General features: G+C 37.5%; 1 protein-coding gene across 1 annotated transcript in view; it reads right to left on the reverse strand.

The window, feature by feature from the left end:
* The window catches only part of LOC124164103, a 408,402-nt gene extending 390,665 nt beyond the window's left edge, over positions 1–17,737 (reverse strand). The window contains exon 1 of the mRNA XM_046541275.1: positions 17,665–17,737. The gene's annotated coding sequence lies outside the window, so the exon portion shown is untranslated. The remainder of the gene's footprint in view (positions 1–17,664) is intronic.
* Positions 17,738–21,263: the final 3,526 nt, after the last annotated feature.

Genomic DNA, 21,263 nt, shown 5'->3' on the forward strand with positions numbered 1-21,263 from the left:
GCGTTACGGTGCTCCTCAAGAAAAAATTACACAGTGGCTTACCAGGAAAAATAATTTAACAAAAATACGCATCATTAATGAGAAATAAGACAATGCCTTCTCACCATAGAATCGAGAGGAGATAAAAAATAATTAAATACGTAGCAGCATTATAAACATGGGCGAACAAGTACCTCAATACAAGATATAAATGAGAAAATCCCCAGCGAGTTGAAAAGTTGTTTAAATTATCTCCGAGTGCATTTGAAACAGGAATGTATGCAGATATTTATAGATGTAAGTACTAGAATGAGAATAGAGCTACACAACGACATGGCAACGAGGGTTATATTCGCATCCGCTTGCTAAAATTTGCATAGCAAGAAAAGGGCAGAGAAATTCTATCCTACCCCACTACGACTCAAGGGGTATTCATTTAAAAAAAATAACAAAACAATATCATATTCATTTGAGTTGCACCAACTCACGCAAATTCCACAAAATGTGTAACAATCATCGAACTTAAAGGGGACAAATGGTGGCAGGGTATGATTACAGTCATGGGAGAAACTTGAAATTTGAGTTCAAAATAGATTGACATATGAAAAAGGTATTTCAATGGGAGCGTTCGTCCAGGCTAGCGCTGTGCTAGCGGATAGCGCTACTCAGGATTGACTGCTAAGCTAAGGAGTTCGCTACCTCCAGCGGACACCATTTTCTACAGCCAAGACCAAGTAGATGTGACTGTTCTAAATGCCGCAGTTACAAGTTGCTTCAGCTGTCTCCTGAGCGGTTCGTTATAATACCGTTTCAGGTGCAAATATTTTATCATATTTTTATGATTTTGAGTCATGGCATTTTAAAAACTGAAGAGGGGTTAAGGAATAGAGATATGGGATGAGTCAAAGGCACATTTAGGTACGCGGTGTTAAGGTTTTTTTAGAGGCTGACAGTTTAGAGGTTTTTCAAAATTTCATTATCAGTTCTATTGAATGAAATGGCAGGGAGGAATTGAAGGAAAGAATTTTCCAGAGCAGATTTGAGTTTAGCTAGAATTGTAGTGAATTCTAATTCTTTTCGGATGTTATGGTTTTGAACTACATTTTCAGTACCGTAATCTTCCTGAGCTCGCGAATTTGAATGTGAGTAAATTCTAATTCTTTTCGGATGTTTTGGTTTTGAATGACATTTTCAGTACCAAAATCTTCCTAGGCTCGCGAATTTAGCAGTGATCCCTAATTGGTTGCAATGGTATGCTCCGTGCGTATCCTGTTCCACACCTACATCTGCATCTGTTTTCAAACATCCGCCGTGTTACTTCGTTCCCTTGGCAACCGCATGGCACTCACCCTAACCTAGCATGAATACACATCAGCGCTGTTCTCTTCGCAAGATAAGCGCTAGCCTGGATGAATGCATGCAATAATAAAACGACGATGGAAATGGTGTCAATTATTATTTCACACACTCAATGATTTAACCCGAAAGCTGGTTTATGCAGTACAAGGTAGAGCTAACACCGCACTTAGCCACAAGCGCATAAATATCACAAATTATGGAACAAAGACGCCTCCACTAGCCCGAAAATTTGCGAAAAACACGTTAACCCGATTAAATTTTCTTTTCTATACGCCTTTTGCAAACATGCACACGCATTGACTCACAAAATATTCCGGAAGACTGAATGTCGCAATTAGGTTGCAAAGACATTCCCAAGGAAAAAAACTAGAAGATTGATACAATATTTGAGGACTGAAGATTTGAGGAAATAATACAACTTAAATATATTACAATGTAATTAACGGAAAGATGTAAGAATTTCAGATTTAGGTCGTCGACAAAAATGTATAACTAGTTTTTAATAACATTAAAGTATAAAAATAACATTTTTATAAAATCCACGTTTTGTTAAAATGGAGAAAATAACTTAATTTATCGAAAATTTAAAATATGATTGATGAGGAAGTAAAATATGTTTTAGAAGAACATTTCGTTTATCAGATACGAAAAACGTGGAGCGCATGAAAGAATGTGTACATTCATACAAACGAAGACATAAAAGGAATGGTAAATCGCAGGCTTGTATTGAAGGTAAACAACAGAAAAAATATACAGGTACTTAACGCTTTATAATTAGATACTTCACTGCACCTACTCAGAGTCCTCTATATTGCCATATAATAACTACGAGTTAGTAATGTTGAGAGAGCAATCTAGAGGACTCTGCACCTACTGTGATTGCAGCGCCTCCATTGGATTTAAGTGGCGTTTTTAGTAACTCCATATTTAATTTTTACTTCTGAATATTACTCGAGGTACTCATTCAATCGTGATAAAAGTGCAAGAATATTGCATTGTCATCCAGTTCTTAGCTATCCTGAAAATTTCAGGGCTCTAGTTAATCAGGTAGCGGTCGAAATATGAGTTGCAAGATTTTGCCCGGAAGAACAAACAAGAATGCGAGCATAAGAAAACGCGGCAAAAAAATGATGACAAGAGACTTTAAAGGTTAGAGTCACTCAGTGATTCAACGCGAGGGTTTTTGCGGGTAGAAGATAATGGCAGAGCTCACCCCGCAATAAGCCATAGGCGGGTGAATTTCACCACCTGCGGAGCAGAGGCTACCAGTTATAATCTTGGGGCCACCTCGAGAATTCCCTCTTTTGGAGGGTGACCAAAGGTCCGCGATTTTAACCCAAGATCCTTCTGCAAGAGAGCCAAAGCTCTATCCATTATGATATCAAACTACGCTAAAGTAAAATACTACATAACAGAAAACTCAAATGAGTTTTTTTTTCATTTTCTCAACCCCTATATTTTATATTAAATTTGAATCTTGGAGTGTAGATCTTGAAAACGTTGAGAAGCATTTTTGCAAACATTTCGGTTTATATGTAACCTTTATCAGGGCTTGAAATGGAAATGGATACATAATATTTGAATATTTAAAAAATAAAGGGCTACAACGATGTTTTTAATCGGTAGTACATTAAGAAAAAAGAAGAACACCTACATTTTCTGCAATGCTCATCATTAATGGTTGCTAAGCTAACACAAATCATGGTTGCCTAACAATTTTGATTGATTGAATAACTGTCTGATGTTTAGCTACAACTACTTTTGGTCTCGGAAATATGTAGAATTTCTTAAAATAATCTTTTGGATAAAATATTTCCAGTACATAAATGTTGGCATTTTCAACGTCGAAAGTATGCCTATTGTTTATACAGTGGTTTTAAGGGCACATTTTTTTGTTCTTTTCTTAAGATGATTCAAGTTAGGAAATTCTGTTCATGAATTATTAAGATGTCTGTCCTCTATTAAGTCAAGGCATGGTATTTCATATATTGCATTGCTTTCAAGATTTATAGGGGTTTCTGATTATATTATGTAAACCCTAACGACAGAAGTTATGCAGTTCTGCCAGCTCCGAATTATCACCGTGAAACAAGCGATACTGAGCGCACATACATAACATACGCTTATCCGTGCAGAGTTCGCCATCTGACGTGACCCCGCCAACGAGATAATTTACGCATCGCACGATAGAGGGATCTGCGAGCAGAAGTTAGGCGATTAAAAAACTCCTCTTGACTTGGCACAAATACTCTCTCCTCCTCCAAACGCGCTTGCTCACACTCAATAATTATTAACATGCCACTATCTCTGGTGCGGTCAAACTTCAACTGCCCTCAAGGGAGCAAGAAAAAGGAAACGATCTAATTACGACAACGCAATGAGGCAAAAGCTGAAACTCCAAAGATTTATGCAAAGTGCAGCATGGATTCCTTTTAAAGTGGATAAATATCTTCCAACCAAGAAACCATTTTTTTTTAATTGATTACATACATCCGTCAGCAAAATCACATTTTCCACAGCTCGTGTGACCAAGCTTCCCCAATAAATCTTTTACACATTAAGATAGTGAAGAAATTAGTGCCACGTGAGGTAAAGACTACAAAAAACTATAACCAATAAGTGTACACGGTGCTTATTACTGTTTGAATGATAAACGATGTGAAAATATGTCTAAGGGAGGATTGATTTTTTTTTAATGGAGAATAAGCGAAGTTGTATTAAATAAGCAAAAAAGTAATCGAATAGCAAGCTTGGCCATCGAAAGGAACACCCATCCCACCATTACTGTGTGATATCACACGACCTACGGGTAGAAACGCTGAAGAAAAAGCGAAGTTAACATTGGTAAATTACCAACAATATTTCATTAAAATTTCTTCCATTGTATTTCCCATTTTTTTAACGAAATAAATTGGCAGGTATGAGAAAAAAAGCTATCTGGCAAAGCAAATTTTTAATCGCGAGATAAACTGACTGACTTCTTAGGACAAATTCCAGCTTAAATTCTGATCGATATTACGAAAAGAAGCGAAGAAAAATTTACGACGAATTCTGACTCAGTTCCCAGCCTAATACCCAGGCTGTGCCTCTAAATTCTAAATCTGAGAAATAATTAAATTTGAATAATCATGACTATTTATAGCATACTGAAAACCATAGTGATCTGATTTCGGAAAGTATACACAGTATGTACCATAAATATATAATTTAAATTTCTCCAATACTTGAGCCGTATTCACCGAAAACAATTAGTAGCAAATAGAAAGTATGACAAAAAAATCACCATTAAAAAAATCGCGAGTGATCACTGCCAAATAAGATTGCGAAATATTGGCACTGATGGCTAATAAGTAGAAGAAGCGACATGCAGGATGGGATAAGGAAACTCTTCCAAATGAGACAAGATTTATGAAGAGTTGCTCCCTGCGGCCAATTAGAGACGGGCAAATCAACAGGGAACTCAGCGTCCGTTTCAACCGTCGAGTCCAAGGTCGGCATAGCTTCTTAAGCGAAGCCTACAATTTCGACATCTTCACCGAAGCATTTCAAACGATGGCCGCGCATATACTGTGTTCCACAGTAATTCCTCTATCATTAAGGGTGTCGAAAACGTATTACCAACATTTTTTAACACTTCAGAGCGCATGCTTATAAACAAATACTCTCATCTCTTCAACCATGCCCTTAATTATTCAATTTTTATAATAACTGGAATTATATCAGTTATAAACTCAGAATAAAATACTGAAAATGGTTACGCAAAAGCAACCACGATAATTTACCATAAATCAATCATTGTACACGAACCATTAGAGACATATTGAGTGAGTGAATATGGAAATGTATCAAGCAAAATATATATGAAAATGTGTTATTCGGTATGGACTGCAGCAAACCATGAGGGATAACTGACATGCATTTTGTCTTCGCAGCACAAGTAACCCACTGAAACTTCTTTTCACCCTATAACCCGATGTGTGAGGGCATCATGATTGAATAAAGGACAATTGAGATTAATAGAACTCATATTTATTTCACCGCTTTTCTTGTCCACCCATTCTCGTGGGTGGGAAAAAATGCGGATTATTATCCATGTCACCCATCGGTTATCATACATTCCTCCTATCTCAGAACTGTTATCGTACGTTCCCGAAAAATTTGCAACCTTCGCTTCAATGTCACGGCAAAAATTGTCTTCAAAAGACTGCGCTTACACCGAAAAGATTTGCAACTAAATAAAAAAACGAGTGAAAGCCAATGAAAATGAAAGTAGGTATCTTCATTAAAATGAGATCTCATTCAACACACATGAAGAATAAAGCATGGCAAAGGATCTTAATCGCGCCAAGAAAAGAAACACCATTGTTGTCCCTTCCATATTTGTCTTCCCCGAAGCGCAGATAACCCTAACATATTTTCTAATGAACGACGGGAATTTGCTTGGACCTCATAAATCCTTATAAACCGAAAAGTCTCCCTTAGAGAGTCAACTTAGTTCGCGAGAAAAGTATTGACATATGTGGATTTTATACTACAATAAAATATGTTTCCATACTTGAATGGAATTAAGGAATTCTTCTGATAATTCTATAGAATTCCCAGGCAGGGACCAACTGCATCGACCACAGACAGTTATTAACTTTCCAGAACTTTTCCTTAAGTGCCGCAAAATTTTGAAAGTATTCTAGCCACCTTTCGTACACAGTAAGCCAATTATTGCTATTTCACCTCTTAATATTCACCATTTACAACTTTTTCTGGCAATAATACCCTGCCCCCGGCCATATTTCAACATTTTTTCTGAATTGGAGATAATTTCTCTATCATTTCTAAAAACGTATAACTACACCTACCACATAGATCAGAGTTCAATACATCTGGGTCAAATACAACATTTTTCGGGCAAATCTGAAATTCAAAACGCGAATTTTGAGAGTCCGATTGTCAAATTTTATTTTATCACGTTTTTATACATGCCCCTCAAGTACGATAAAATTTTGATGTCTTCATTGTTTACTTTGTCCATGGCAGCCACCAGGTGCGGATCCAGGATTTTTTTCAGGAGGGCACAAGTGTCTGACAGGCCTTCTCATATTTAAGATTGAAAACAAAATACAACAATTACTTTAGGTAATATCCTCTTTATTTTGATATGAAAGTCATTAATATTAAATTAAATGATTTAGGCTCCGTGATACACAAAGTAAAACGGGTGTAATGATAGCCGGAATTAAAAATATTGTATATGTTTTGAGCGTCTGGGGGAGCACGTGCCCCCCCCCCCCCCCTATATCCGCCTATGGCAGCCAATAAGGTTAGAAGTGTTTTTATGAGCTCAGCGATTTTCGGCTCACTCTTCATTGCTTGCTCGTTCATGTTTTGTAATAAAATAATATTGTAACGATATCTCAGCCTCTGTATTCCCCAGACATGGCTCCGTGTGACTTTTATTGTTTCCAAAAATAAAGATATCCTTTAAGGACCGTCGTTTCATAAGCATTCACGACATTAAGAGAAATCGCTGGCAGAGCTTAAAGGCTACCCCAAATATCGATTTTGAGAAGTGTTTCGAGGATTGGAAGAAGCATTTGCACAAGTGCATAATATCTAATGGGGACCATTTCGAAGACGACAGCATTGATGAAGACGAATAAATAAATAATTTTTTTCATCAAAAATTTCCGTTATTTTCCGAACACAATACCGTCAATATCAAAGATATTTATTGAGATTTATAACGTTTGATTTCTCCACCAAATTTCCGTTGAGGCAATGGTATATTCCCAAGCCAACAGAATACCAACAGCGAGTTGGTAGTTGACCATGAGGTAATTCCAAAGCAGAACGGGGGAAATTACACGACATAGGTACTCCGTTAAACGCGGGAAAACCCGTCAAGCAGAGAGGCAAAGAGTTACCAGAGTGAAGTCACGTGTGAAGGTAGGCGACATTACGTAAGCGAAGAGAGGATTAAAATTAGATACAGCCACCATTTTTCACTAATACTCTATATGCAATGCATATAGAGTACGAGTGAAAAAACTTGAACTCAATTATTTAATGTCTATAAAATCCCGATTATTAAAAAAAATTAGAAAAGGCTGGAAAGCCAAGAAACACCGTTTCCATGGCAACTGCACAGAGGATCCATAAATGTTTGCGTTGCCATAGCTCGGTAACTAAGGAGTTGCGACTCCATGTTCACAAGACAAATAATGCTTAAAATGGTCTCCCGTACCACATCCTGAAGTAAGGCAGATTCCTCCTGAAACACAATTTAAGAAATGAAACAATCGCGCAGTCAGGAAGCTTATACATGGTGTTTCATGTGAGTAATCTGCAATACTACTACAGGCGATGATAGGGGAGACAAATTTAAGAATTTTTGTCCATAAAAATGGGGTCGCAACTCCTTAGTTACTGAGCTATGACAACGAAAACATTTTTTTTTCGTTCGAGAGCGAAAAAACTATAAAAGCTTCAAAACATTGAATCAATGGAATTAACCCAATTCTGAACATGAACCGACCGAGGGAGCCTTCCGAGAAAGTTGTATACGATTAAGTAGCTAGAATAAAAGACTTATCCTTGAAAAAATGCGTAATTATGCCAATTTCCATGACGATGGGTGGAATAGTGTCAGAGTATTTTGATCTCGGTTTTTTCAAAATCCCCTTTTATACAGGGTGTTTCTGGAGGCATCTGCAATACATTAAGAGGTGGCAGGGGAGACAATTTCAACCATTTTTTGTCCATAAACATGGGGTCACAAGTTTTTAGTTACCGAACAATGGCAACGAAAACATTTTTTTATGAACTTCACAATTACCATGAAAACGGTGTTTCTAGGGTTTCAAGCCTTTTAGACATTTTATTTAATACTCTGGATTTTTAAGAATATCAAACTATGATGCTTAGACGAAAATGTACGATCACAATTACATGTTAGCGAAGAGAGTATTAAAATTGGATACAGCCAGCATTCAATAATTTAAGAAATAAAACAATCACGCAGTCAGGAAGCTTATACATGGTGTTTCAGGAGGAATCTGCGATACTACTGCAGGCGGTGATAGGGGAGACAAATTTAAGCATTTTTGCATTTAGGTGCAGTTACCATGGAAACACCGTTCAGGGAGACGTGATTCTTAAATCATTATAAACGACCTAATTTAATCACTAGGTGGCACAGACGACTTGGCAACTATCACAGCCTAAATATAAGAAAATTTATGCATAAATAGGGTGTTTTTCTGTTTTGACCAAAGAAGTTAAACTACTTTAAATTAAACTAATACTATTAAATTACTTTAGTGAGAAGTTAAATTAAAAGTTAAATTACAAAGAAGTTAAATGTGCAGTTACCATGGAAACACCGTTTCCATGGTAACTGCACAGTGCATCCAAAACAATGCGTTGCGTTGCCATAGCTCGGCAACTAAGGAGTTGCGACACCATGTTTACGGACAAGTAATGCTTAAAATGGTATCCCATACCACATCCTGAAGTATTGCAGATTCCTCCTGAAACATCCTATAGATTTGTGAATAGCGAAAACTCCACAAAATACTTAGTACACCACTTGCCCTCAACTGACACGAACCCATTACCCCCAGAAATTCGCACCGAATCCTTGAGGACGAATCACTCCAACGCTTTTACCCAATGAAGACGGGAATGTCTCCCAGCCCATTAAACGGGCGTGAATCATTTTGACCCACGAAGTATTTGGCACAGAATGGAAAACTTTTCTCCCATAAAGTAAGTCACGACAACATACACTGAGCATAAGATTTGGAAATAGCCTAGTGATGCTCCTTACCCTCTCTCAAATACTACTATTTCAAGTTAACGGAATATATGTTTGAAAAAATACCGCCTACGTGCATATATTTCCTATTTCTTTCGAGTTTATAGGAATATTTTAAACTTCCAGAGATGATTTCGGAGATAAAGTTTTGCAAAAGTAAACGTGCTTTTTAATATGAAAAGAAAATATTAACATTGCACTAATGGTTATTATTTTTCTTCATCCTTAAATACTATCTTCAAAATATGTGAAAGAAAGAAATGTTAATGAAAACAAAATATTAACAATGCACTAATTTATGGATAATCGCGTAGTACGAGGAATTATTGTAAAATTCAGATGAAAGAGGACGGGAATACACTCGAAGCGCTTGCAAATGAGTGCTCACAAAAATACAAACGGGGATATAAACACGGAGGATATACCGTGCAATTTAGATTCTTGGAGAGTGAATAGGTAAAATTGCGATGGAGGTAGATTAATATGATACATATTGAGCAAAGTAGGCTTTTAGCATTCCAGTCAAACATTTGGAGCCAGTTTCAAAACTGTAACAGAAAACTTGGCAGGGATTCGGAATTAACATTTTCATTGTTCACCATTGGCGCTTAGTTTAGCTTATCTTAGTTAGCGATTTTTTTCTAGATATTCAACATAGTAATTAGTCATTCATTTTTCGTAGATATTCAACATAGTAATTAGTCATTCATTTTTCGTAGATATTCAACATAGTAATTAATATTTTCAACGGCATACTTCGAAATAATGGTTTCTGTAGCTTTGCAGATGTATCGAAAAGTGATTGATAGATTGGAATTATACTGAATGGACCCCAAGTTCAAATACATCAACTTTTGTCTCCATCATTTCCAGTGCTTTTTACAAAAATATTTATACATATGATTTCAACCGCAGATAATGATAAGAAAATTAAAATACGCAACCGTTATACTATAGGAGATGGTAATAAAAGAAAAATAATATCTCCATACACCTACGATTCACGCTCCATAGGGTACATTCTGAGAAAACGTTGTTATGCACGACTACACACGAATAGATAAACTTGAAGACGCCCTTCCAGAAAGTCGTAGGATATGAAACTTTAATGCCATGAACGCACACATAAATAAGTGGACCTTCCCCACAAGAGGTAACTGCATTTTATGATCAAGCAATACCACTCGGCAGTCCTGAATCATCTTGATGGCTGGCTGCAGAGTGTGTTCTTTTAAAAGCATCGGCAAATTAAAAGGCCGCTTCAACGTAGCCAACATCTCCGTATTTAACACGCCTCATCCAACGATTGATCATAACGCAATAATTATGGCTCATACGCGACCCATTACTTGGCAATTTTCCCTTCCAGCATTATTTTCAAGCGGACGGAGTCTGGACTCGTTTCATGCACGTGGAAAGAATACTTCAAGGGAAAACCAACACGCATGAAAAAATAAAAGCAGTTTCGAATTATAACATCTACCAATAACAATTGAAACAAAGTATCATGCCATGAATTTATACATTTCTGACAAGCGACTCTCGAGTTACAAAGATATTTTTTCGCTCAAACACTGATAATACCTTAAGTTTTCACTAAAATGTTGTATAAAATGAAAATACCTAAATACTGGGTGAAAAAATTTTCATTAAATTATAACCATTACCTATAAGTCGAAAGTTGACTCTTGCAAAGTCATCCAATCAGTGAAAGAAAGCCTTTACTACCGGTTGGATGAAGTGTGGTGAAGTACAAACAACCCCAGACAAATTTCTGGTGCTGAGGAGTTTGAACATTTGAGTGTGACATTTCAATTCCGTTGTCTTGTCTGACAAGCCACGTTTCGATGCGGCTGTAAAACTTCCACTAAGATACTGCACTTAAAATTACGACAAAAACATTTAATGCCGGAAATTGGGTACTGTACTGGAAAAAAATTATTGTGAAATGGATTTGAAATAAAAGATTATGAAATGCAAGGTTGGTGAAAAAAAATCAAGAATAATTTATAGATAATCCCGGGACAAAAACTTCACGCTTGTCCAGGTTTTCCCGGTCGCTGTACAACCTGGTATAAACCCCCTCCTTTGCTACGTCTGATCAGCACAAAATTATTTTCATCAATTCGCCGCTTTTTATTCAATTCAGCACACATGGCGGGGAGGGAAAAGTGCACGCAGCCCCACCGGCTGTGTGTGTTTAATGGGGCCCCTTTTGAGGGTTCAAAACTCAAACTGCATTTGACCCCCATTCTGCGTTCTTCATCCGACGGATCAATGTCTCTCATTTTTCCGAGATGAGGCATCGCTGCCGCACAAGACAAGACGGATTCGGACAGGCAAGCGAGGCGCATAAATACCAATTGAGTCAATTCCCCACTCGGGCGAGCCAACGCGAGGAAATTTCCGATCGGCATTCGCAAATAAAGTCGACTAAAAAGAAAGAAGCACGAACCGCGCGATGGAAGAGGCCATTGAAAAAACTTGGTGGCGTCGAGCAGTTTTAAAATCAAATGAGTTCATTGGATTCCATCTCCATGTATTCACTTGAATAAATTCTAAATAAAAATAAAATATAAAAGGATAAAAAACAAAAATATGTAGGAATATTTCCCGGGTTTCCCACCGGGTGTCGTATCGGGTTGTAGTTTCCCAACGTCTCCATGACTAAGTCCGTCATCGTCATCAGGGGTTAATGTTGAGCCAAGTTTTTCTCCGGTATTTATACTCATGAGGGCCGTTCAAGTGGGCCCTGATTGGTCCTTTCTGAATTGGGGTGATTTATAGTGATTGATCACTGACTTCAACGTACTACTTAACTGGAATCCTTTGTCTCTGATTAGGTTCTTTTGGTGTATGTAGATTTGTATGGCTTCTTTGACAATTCGATCCCAGTAGTTGTCTGTGCGGCATAGCACTTTGGTACTTTTAAAATCTACTCGGTGACAGAGGTCCAGGCAATGCGCTGCCACCGCAAGAAAAACTTGTCTCAACATTAACCCCTGATGACGATGACGGACTTAGTCATGGAAACGTTGGGAACTACAACCCGATACGACACCCGGTGGGAAACCCGAGAAATATTCCTGCAGAGCATACGCCGGGAAAAACTCAGATTCTACTACAAAAATATGCACAATAAAATAGCATTAAAAAAAAGAGTTGAAACCGCAGAAGTTCATCACCGGCCATGTTCGCGTATTTCGTTGAAAACGCAGTGGAACACAGCGAGGAAAACTGCATAACTGTTCAGAATAATTATAATGTGGTAAGCGGGGCAGGATTGCTTCGGGAAGTACGAGGAGTGTTCCGAAAATAACGGGAAATTTTAAATTTCTCACGCGTTTCGGGAGTAGGGCAGTCAATTTTCTTTATTATTTTGGTATACAAACCTCTTAAGTATTATAAAATTTACAGTTGCATTTATCGTTTATTTTGTCTGTGTAAGCCGCTGAGGTTAGACGTGTTTTTATGAGCTCGGCGATTTTCGGCTAGTACTTCATTGCTTTTTCTTGTGAATATTTTGCCAAAAGCAACAATGAAACGATGTCCCAGCCTCCATATTCGCCAGACATAACTCCGTGTGAATATTTCTATTTTACAAAAATTCCTAGAACTTTAAAGAACCCGTCGCTTCACAGACATGGATGACAGTGAAAGAAACCGCTGACAGTGCTAAAGGCTATCCCAAAGATCGAGTTTGAGAAGTACTTATCCAGGATTGGATGAAGCTCAGGTACAAGTTCATAATTTTGTATCGGGGACTATTTTTAAGACGAAAAAATTAATGTAGACGACTAAATTTTTTAAAACTGAAATTCCCGATATTTTCTGAAAACATCTTGAGGAGCCCCAGTGAAATCTTTCTGCGTTGCGCGATAAACGATTTTTGGAACCGAATGGAGTATTCTCTACAATCAGTTTGGAACAACGGTAGTAGCGGCGGGATTGTGCTTACGATTTTCGTTCCAAATTTATAAATTCTCCTCACGACCACAAAATCTTTGGATGCCTCCAGCCCACAGACGCAGCTGGAAGTTAAGGCTGTGGGGGTTTTAGAAGCAACTAATACTGGGGGCCTAAGAGGTACGGAATACCCACCAGGGTTAGCGCGAGATGCAGGGGTCCTCTACCAGATAAATTGTAAGATGAATGGTTCAAAGTGGTGAGTTTTACGGCTTTCTGAGGGGTATTTTATTAATCCTTACACTATAAAATTAGTAATATTAATCCAATTAAGTAAAATGGATTTGACTTAAAAATTTCTCTGAATTCTGGGGGGGGTGGATTTATTCCCCAAATCCCCTCCCCCCTCGCTTTGCCACTGCTCCAGCCACTCGCCATAGTGACGCATATAGGAGACGGATACATTAACCATATCATTCGACACTTCGCATTGTTCATGACGGCTCTTCTGTACTTAAGCTAAGTTGGCCATCCTACCTACAATGGGATCAATGTCCCTGGCGTTCCTAAACATGGAGATTAGGAATTCAAACCAGTGGACATCACAAGAACCTTAGGGCCGGTAATAAAACGTCTGGTTAACGCTAACCATAACATGATAAAGCCTTAAGCTTTAACTAAAGGAGGTTTTATGTTCAGGTTAGCTTCTGTACATGATTAGCCTTCAAGCTATCAAAAAATTTCAGCTACCGTCACGTAAAGTTGAAGGCTGTATCATCTAATGGTTAACGTTAATCAGACCTTATAAAACCGGGTCTTAATGAAATATTATGTGATATCGCGGCTAATTCGTGGATCTCCAACTTCCGGGTTCTCGCCGCGTTGTTTGTAAGAGGTTGACGACGCCTGGTGAAATGTTCGACCCTCGCGAAATATTTCTTTGATGTGTTCTCCATGGTAGGTTTGAAGTTATCATAACTCCCAGATACTTCTCTTCATCTGCCGCCTTTGTGTTGACACCATTTTTGATGTATGCACAAGGATAGTAGGACGATCTACGTGAGGAATATACCGCCGCGAATTGCATCATACTAAGTTCTATTCCCTACTCTTGACTCCACACATGAAGCCGTCGTCAACTCCTGACACCCAACGCGGCTAAAAACCCGAAACATAGAAGAATCCATGAATCCAGAATTCCACGGAAAACTAACTGCTGATGTCGTAGTTAATTCTTCCAAAGCAACAACAACTTTAATATGCTCACTCATAAGTCGATATAAGGGAGATCACCTTGCTGTTAGTGAGCAATCTGGCAACGCTGCGGCTGCGACTAAAACTGGGCGAAGGCGATGAAGTAAATTGAGACTGGAGGTTTACTACACACGAATACATGCAGAATACGAATGAGGGAATGCAAGGGATAAGGTAATTCTTGGCGTACGCCACAAACCACGACATCAGCTCATCCCTGGGTCACACGTGACGCTCGGGGTTAATTCAAAAGATTTCCTCTGACAAGTCGCTTTGAGCATCCACAATCAATCTCAAATTCAAGGCGGGAGATCGGGCAAAGAGATCATGTAATCTGGCCCCAGTCACAGAAACCTTCACTATGATCCATATGCCAGCCAATAGATTCCACCTCGGTCAGAATGGTTCTTTTAACGATCGAAGTTGATGCGATAAGCAATACCAATAATCAACAATCACCCTTGAAATGCATTACATCAAGTTGACATGAGTTACATTAAGGTGCGCTAAAGCATTAAATCCAAATGAATAGCCTTAGAAAGGGCAAAATTACTGATGGTGGATTAAATTTATTACAGGAAAAGGTAAGTATATAAAATACTTATACCATCATAACGGTAGCAACATTCACGAATTAATATTTAAACGCATCACAATATATTTTAATGTTATTTTTTTTATTGTAAGCACATTCCAAGATATATGATGGTTCATACGATGATTCATATCGTGGCTCATGTTACAAAAACGAACAGAACACAAAATAATAACTTCATTTCTTTAATCAAATAGATAGAAATTACTTTGTTTAAGTGAAGGATCAGGCAACGCCAAGGCTAAGACTAGAACTGAGCCAAGGCGACGCGACGGAAAAAATAAAGATGGTAGGCAGTTAACTACAGAGGAATGCGATGGTTACGATTCTAAAATTGTTTTTTTACAAGTCAAGGGATGACAGTCGCCGATTGCTTAACGTATGTCACTAGAGTGAGCTTAAATGGAGAACTTAGACCGCTAAAATATAAAAGAAATGTTTGAAATGGCTTCAAACAACCAGCTAATGAGTCTCTGAGTCTATTAAGTTTCTGGTTTTCCATTTCCCCAATAAACCAATAGGAGAAAACTACTGTTACAAATATCAACACCCCTTTGATTCAACAAATTCGAAAAGATGCGTCCATTCTTTAGGCAGTAATTCGATCTCATTAAAGTAAAATGGCTAAAAATATTAAATGACACGTCCTAAGAGGTACCATAACCATGAACCATCAAAATCTCCAAATGAAAATCGAAATATGAGGAAGGTTCAATGTCCTCCATAGATTAATAATCGAAATCAAGCTTTGACGATTAAAATATTCACCAACGACACGATTACTAACGTGACAGCAGGAGAAAAATGGAATTATATATGATTTTATAGGGAAAAATAATATATCCTATAGGAAAAAATAATTTAAAACAATCGTTAGATTATCTACGTCTCCAACACGTTGTCGAAACTCCGCTGTTCTCTATAACGCATTTCGTAAATATAGCTTTTAAAAACTTTAATACTACGACCAGCAAAGTGACCCTTTTTTTCGGAGACGTGGTTCGATATATTATATCCCACAAATATTATCCTCTTTATATTGAGATTTATTTCCTTTAAAGAAGAGCGTGGCTGCGAATACATCACTGGAGGCAAAGCGCACAGAATATAGCATTAATTGAAACGCAAACAGTGTCTAAAATCTATGACGTTTTCATCCTATACCGCCTCGCACATTATTCATCTACGCGCTAGGAAAATAGAAGAATGAGGGCAGAGAGTAAAGTCCTCCAATAAAAAACGAAGCCGCATAAGAGACTTAAAAGCGAGATGAATCATAAGCTAACTGTTGCTTCACGGAACCTGGGGAATCGGTACGTGAGGCCATTACAAGGCTAAAAACTAAATAAATGTCCCTAGGCTCTCAAATTCACCAGACGAAAATGTTCTTCAACGTGTCCATTGGTGACCAGAACGTTATTGAAAAACCAATGGTACCTAATTTTGAAGCTGCCTAATTTTTCACCGACTTCTACATAATCTGAAGATCAATCTCCAACCAGGAAAGTTAGATCTGTTATTGGAAAAATTTAGGTCAAAAATTTTTTTTTGCCTAAAATAAGCTACATTTATAATTTAGCCACTTAATTCTCAAATCAGCTTATATTTTAATACAAACGCATTCTTTTCCTTTGCGTCCTGAATACATAGTATTAACGCCAGTAAAACATAAATAGGTAAGCAATATTCTTCATCGAATGTAATCCTGGGTATAATTCATAAATATTCATTAAATCCATTTCACTCACCAAGTATCAAATTGCCTCATTTAAAAAATAACAATTACAACACAATATGAATGAACTTCAGCACAGTGATATAAGCAATTTCGTGCGCATAAGGAATATTTTTACAAATTATCTATTTTATTCAGCTATGTGATACCTCAAGAAATTAATGCTCTGAGTGTTTTCCAGCACATCGCTATTTCTGTTACTATTTCTTTTCAACTCCAAACTATCTATTAAAAAAACTTTCAAAGAAAATGGCATAAATCATTTGACCACTGAATTCATTACAACTTTCCATACTTCTTTTTACATACTGGATTACTGATGATTCCTTACGCACTGGTTGATAAAACAGAGACGTAGATGTCATGTAAAACAGCAAGTTTCGTTCAAGTGCTTTTCGAAAAAAGAAACTTTATATCATGGAGTTCCCGCCGAAATATTGAGGAAAATAATTTTAATTTCTTTCCAGTCTTCATTTTTTCGGAAATTAATTAAAAAATAGAAAGACAAAAAACATAATAATACTTGTCAGCGATAAATATCAATAACAACATTAATCTGTAATATTTGTACGTATATGATGTAATTTGATCAAAATAACTGATTGCAGAAGTACGTCGTGTCATTAGATTTATAACGAAAGATACAACATGGGTACCTGACTGCTTTTTTTTTAAGAATCGTTGGATATTAGAATCGCATCTAGGGAGAAATGCAAAAGTTAAAAGGTAATATCGTGCATTCTATTCAATCAACTGGAAATTTATTAACTGAATAATCCGCATGGCAAACAGCCAAGCATTGACTATTAACATCACAGAACGTCACAAGTAAAAGGAGCATTATTTAGTAATGCTAACTAAGTTTGGAGATCAAATTTTTACATTAATTTTCAAGAAGAAAATTTAATGACTAATTAGAAAACTTAATATTTTTAGCAATTTTTTCAGTTCCATTCACAAAATTAGGACAGATTCACGGCGAAATATCTACAACCAAAAGAAAAAAAACGAACTCAATTCGCTTACCCGTTCCTATGTCTCGTCCTGCAGCTTGGGTGTGAAGGAAAGCGATGTCTTTCGAATCGAGATTCACACGCACCCGTCAACGGCTTGGAGAAGCAGCACCGCCCTTCAAAGGCAAGTCTCCAGAAAGGTGAAAGGGCTATTACAGTGTTAGCGAATAAAGGTGGACCACAACACTGGCGACTCCACACACTTCTTCAACATCCAAGTGGCACAATGACCTATTCCATCCGAAAGATAGGAGCATAAAAAAGCTTCTCTGGATTCGTCTTTTTTATATCTTTCTCTAGACTTCTCTAAAGAGCTTATCACCGCCGGAGACGACACTTTTTCCCACGGGTCATGATATAAGGGAGGTCATTGAGATACGGCCACTTACGGTAAAGGTTCATGAATAATAAAGATACCCCAAATCGTCCGTTACCAATAAAACTCATCTGGATACGTCTCTTTTTAAGTTTTTCTCTAGCCCTCCTAAAAAAGCTATATCACCGCCGGAGATGACACTGCTCTCCACTAGTCATAATACACGCGAAGGCGGTGAGATACGGCCCCTTACGGTAAATATTCACGAATATTTAAAAACAAGCCCCCAACTCGTATTTTACCGCGGAGTCTTCCCAACTTGACCGCCGAAGACCGCGCGGAAAACGAACGGGAAGCCAAGACAGGAGGAAAGAAGCGCCAGCACAATGCCCTGAGGGACACTGACGCAACGCGCGCTGGAAACTTTAAGCGACTCTGAAGAGCTAAGGCTCGAGAAATCTCGCGAGACATGCGGAGCGCGACGCTCAACTTTTTTCTGCTTCCAGCTCGTCCGCAAGCGGGGAGGAGAGGAGGGGGGAAAGATGATGATGAGGTGACACACGAGAGGAATGAAATGCGAGAGAAGGGATAGCGTTTTCAGGCGTAAGAAAGACGGGAGGAGAAGAGGCAGCAGGCCGCTGAATTTGGCGATTCTTCGTCAATAGGGTGGTTTCCTTCTATTTTTTTATGAAAGATTATTACTCCTGAAGTACGTATTTCACGCTTTTAGATTTTTTAATGACGATACCTATTTTTCGCGATTCAATGAAAAGTGAAAATTTTCAAGCGCGCGAAAACGCGACGGCTAAGTATGAATGCTGGGAAAAGCCCGCGTGACGTCGTTCTGGTTCCCGCTATCGAATATCGGCATATCGAATTGTTTTACCAAAAATCTATCACACCAGCAGTAGTTATCGTATCACAAGTGATATTGATATAAAATGGTGAGTAAGATTAGTTACTTATTTGGTATTTTATACGTAATATTAACCTGGAAAATCAGCCGGAATTCAAAATGGCTACCTCTTGTATCAAGGGACCCAAGCACATGAGGAGAATATTTTCATGGGATGTATCTGTTACATATACAATCAAATACAATATCAGTGGATTTAAGACTCCTGGAATTTTCCCCCTGTATCGTGGTGTATTCACAGACGACGACTTTATGCCACCATATATTAATAATCGACACCTTCAACGGAAGATATATGTTCTTGTTCTTGAGAGGAGTTAAGGAGGGTTTTTACCAACTACATTAATTTTCTTTATGCAAAATTTTAATTTACTTTCAAATTTAATAAACATAATACAAATTGATGTCATTATTCACGAATTTCGTTGCTGTTCCCTCCAATCTAACTTGTGTTTCTTGGTACAATAGGTAGTATTCCGAGGTACATGAACATCATGTACACCTAGGAACAATTGCAATCACATTTAGAAATTCTAATTGGATCCGTTAATAGTAAAGGCACAAGTATAAAAGTGTAAACTTATGTGAAGTAATCCTGATGGATTGAATTGTTAATATTAGACTGAATCTTCATTAAATATATTGATTTATTTAAAAAAAAGTTGAAAACATGTTCCGTGGTACATCACTCTCACCAACAATAACACACGAAGGAAAACTAAAATTTTTAAAGCAATTTTAACAGTTTTATTCAGATAAGTATCAGAAACTGGGAGACTATAAATGAATTTCTCTATCCATCCTTTTACCCTATTCTGGCGTCCGTTTTAAAATTACTTAACTAAAAAATTAAAAAACTTAATTGAAAAAGTAATTAGGTAAAAATAACAAGATAAACAAATCATAATTTGCGCCTGATGATGATAATTCATTGAAACCCAGGTCGCGCTCTGATAAAAAATAAGTGGTATAGGTAATTGTCTGATATCCAGGGAAACTTATAATGGAATACCACAAAGTAAATCAAGATTTAGTAGATTTTAACAGAAACTGAGTCACCGACGAAATATTCTCGAATTCACGAAGAAAAACGACCTCATCTGCTTTGTGCAAGTGTTGTGTAGGCGAAATCCATCCTAATAATGACGTCGTCTTTATTACAAGCAAATTTAGTGTAGATGATCATATAGTAGAGCAGTAGATGGTCTTTTCTTAAAATTTACTTCTTTGAAAATCACAATCATCCATGTCCTGATGGTGGTAAATCCACCCAAGCCGGATTCGAACCCACGACCTTTAGGTTGGTAGAAGGAGACATTAGCCCAGTTTATTAGTAAATGGGTTAAATGAACTCGGTTTGGCGCACATTTATGCAACACTGCTAAATAAATGTTGAAATACCAGGAAAAAATCTCTAATCATCTAAACGGTACGCACTGCATTCATGAAAGGAGTGTATGCCAATTGAATACTGCATAAAAGAAAATATTTCATTGACTGAGCACCCATACCTATATTTTTAAAATCTTATTTGAACATATACATTCAATATTGGGAAGGTTCATAGTAAATTTTTTCCAGAGATTGCCGCGATTAGATATTCCATAATCTGCCACTGAGCTTCCCAAAAATACGTTTTTTCATGCGATAAAAATTAGACACAATTTATATTCTCTGACGCCTATTGAACTAAATTTCAGCATAAGTTAGACAATGTGTAGCAATCTAAGGAGCACAAGCTCTTTCTTCTAGATGTATTATAACCCTTTACCAACTCACTGACATCTCTACCACCCCAAGGGATTTCAGCATTCCTTGGTCACTCCGTACACAGTTCATCAACTCCTTCTCCGATACGGGACACTATTTCCAAGCGTGTGATTCACAGGACGATGTACTTCACATATATTACCACGACAATTTTTATCACCAGGGTGCCAAAAATGGAACGTATATCAGAGGAGATTCCGTAAGGCACAGCTATGCTACGTCAAGACAGTAAATGTCGACCATGTTATAATGCTTTTACTTGTCTCTCGAACATCGGTTGCAATCGAACCATATCTGCGATAGCGATATCTCTTGTAAAGTTCGGGCTAAATGGGAAGGATATCAAGTATTTTTTTAGCAAGAGGATACGTCAAAGTATTTCAAATAAAAGGATGCCAAATGGCTGCAATAAAAGACGAGTATTTCTCGTTAACATTAACGGCTGATCAATAATAGAAGAGGGAAGGCTATTCGTTATCCAATGAATCAAATAAACTGTAAATGTCAACTGTGATTATGTTCAAATGGCAGCTAATGTAAATCACAACCTTTTAAATTCATACCAGGAAAACCTTAAGGACTTCATTGCACTTTTAATCAATTTCTGGGC

This window comes from Ischnura elegans, chromosome 8, assembly GCF_921293095.1.
Source record: "Ischnura elegans chromosome 8, ioIscEleg1.1, whole genome shotgun sequence".
NCBI classification, from domain to species: Eukaryota; Metazoa; Arthropoda; class Insecta; order Odonata; family Coenagrionidae; genus Ischnura; species Ischnura elegans.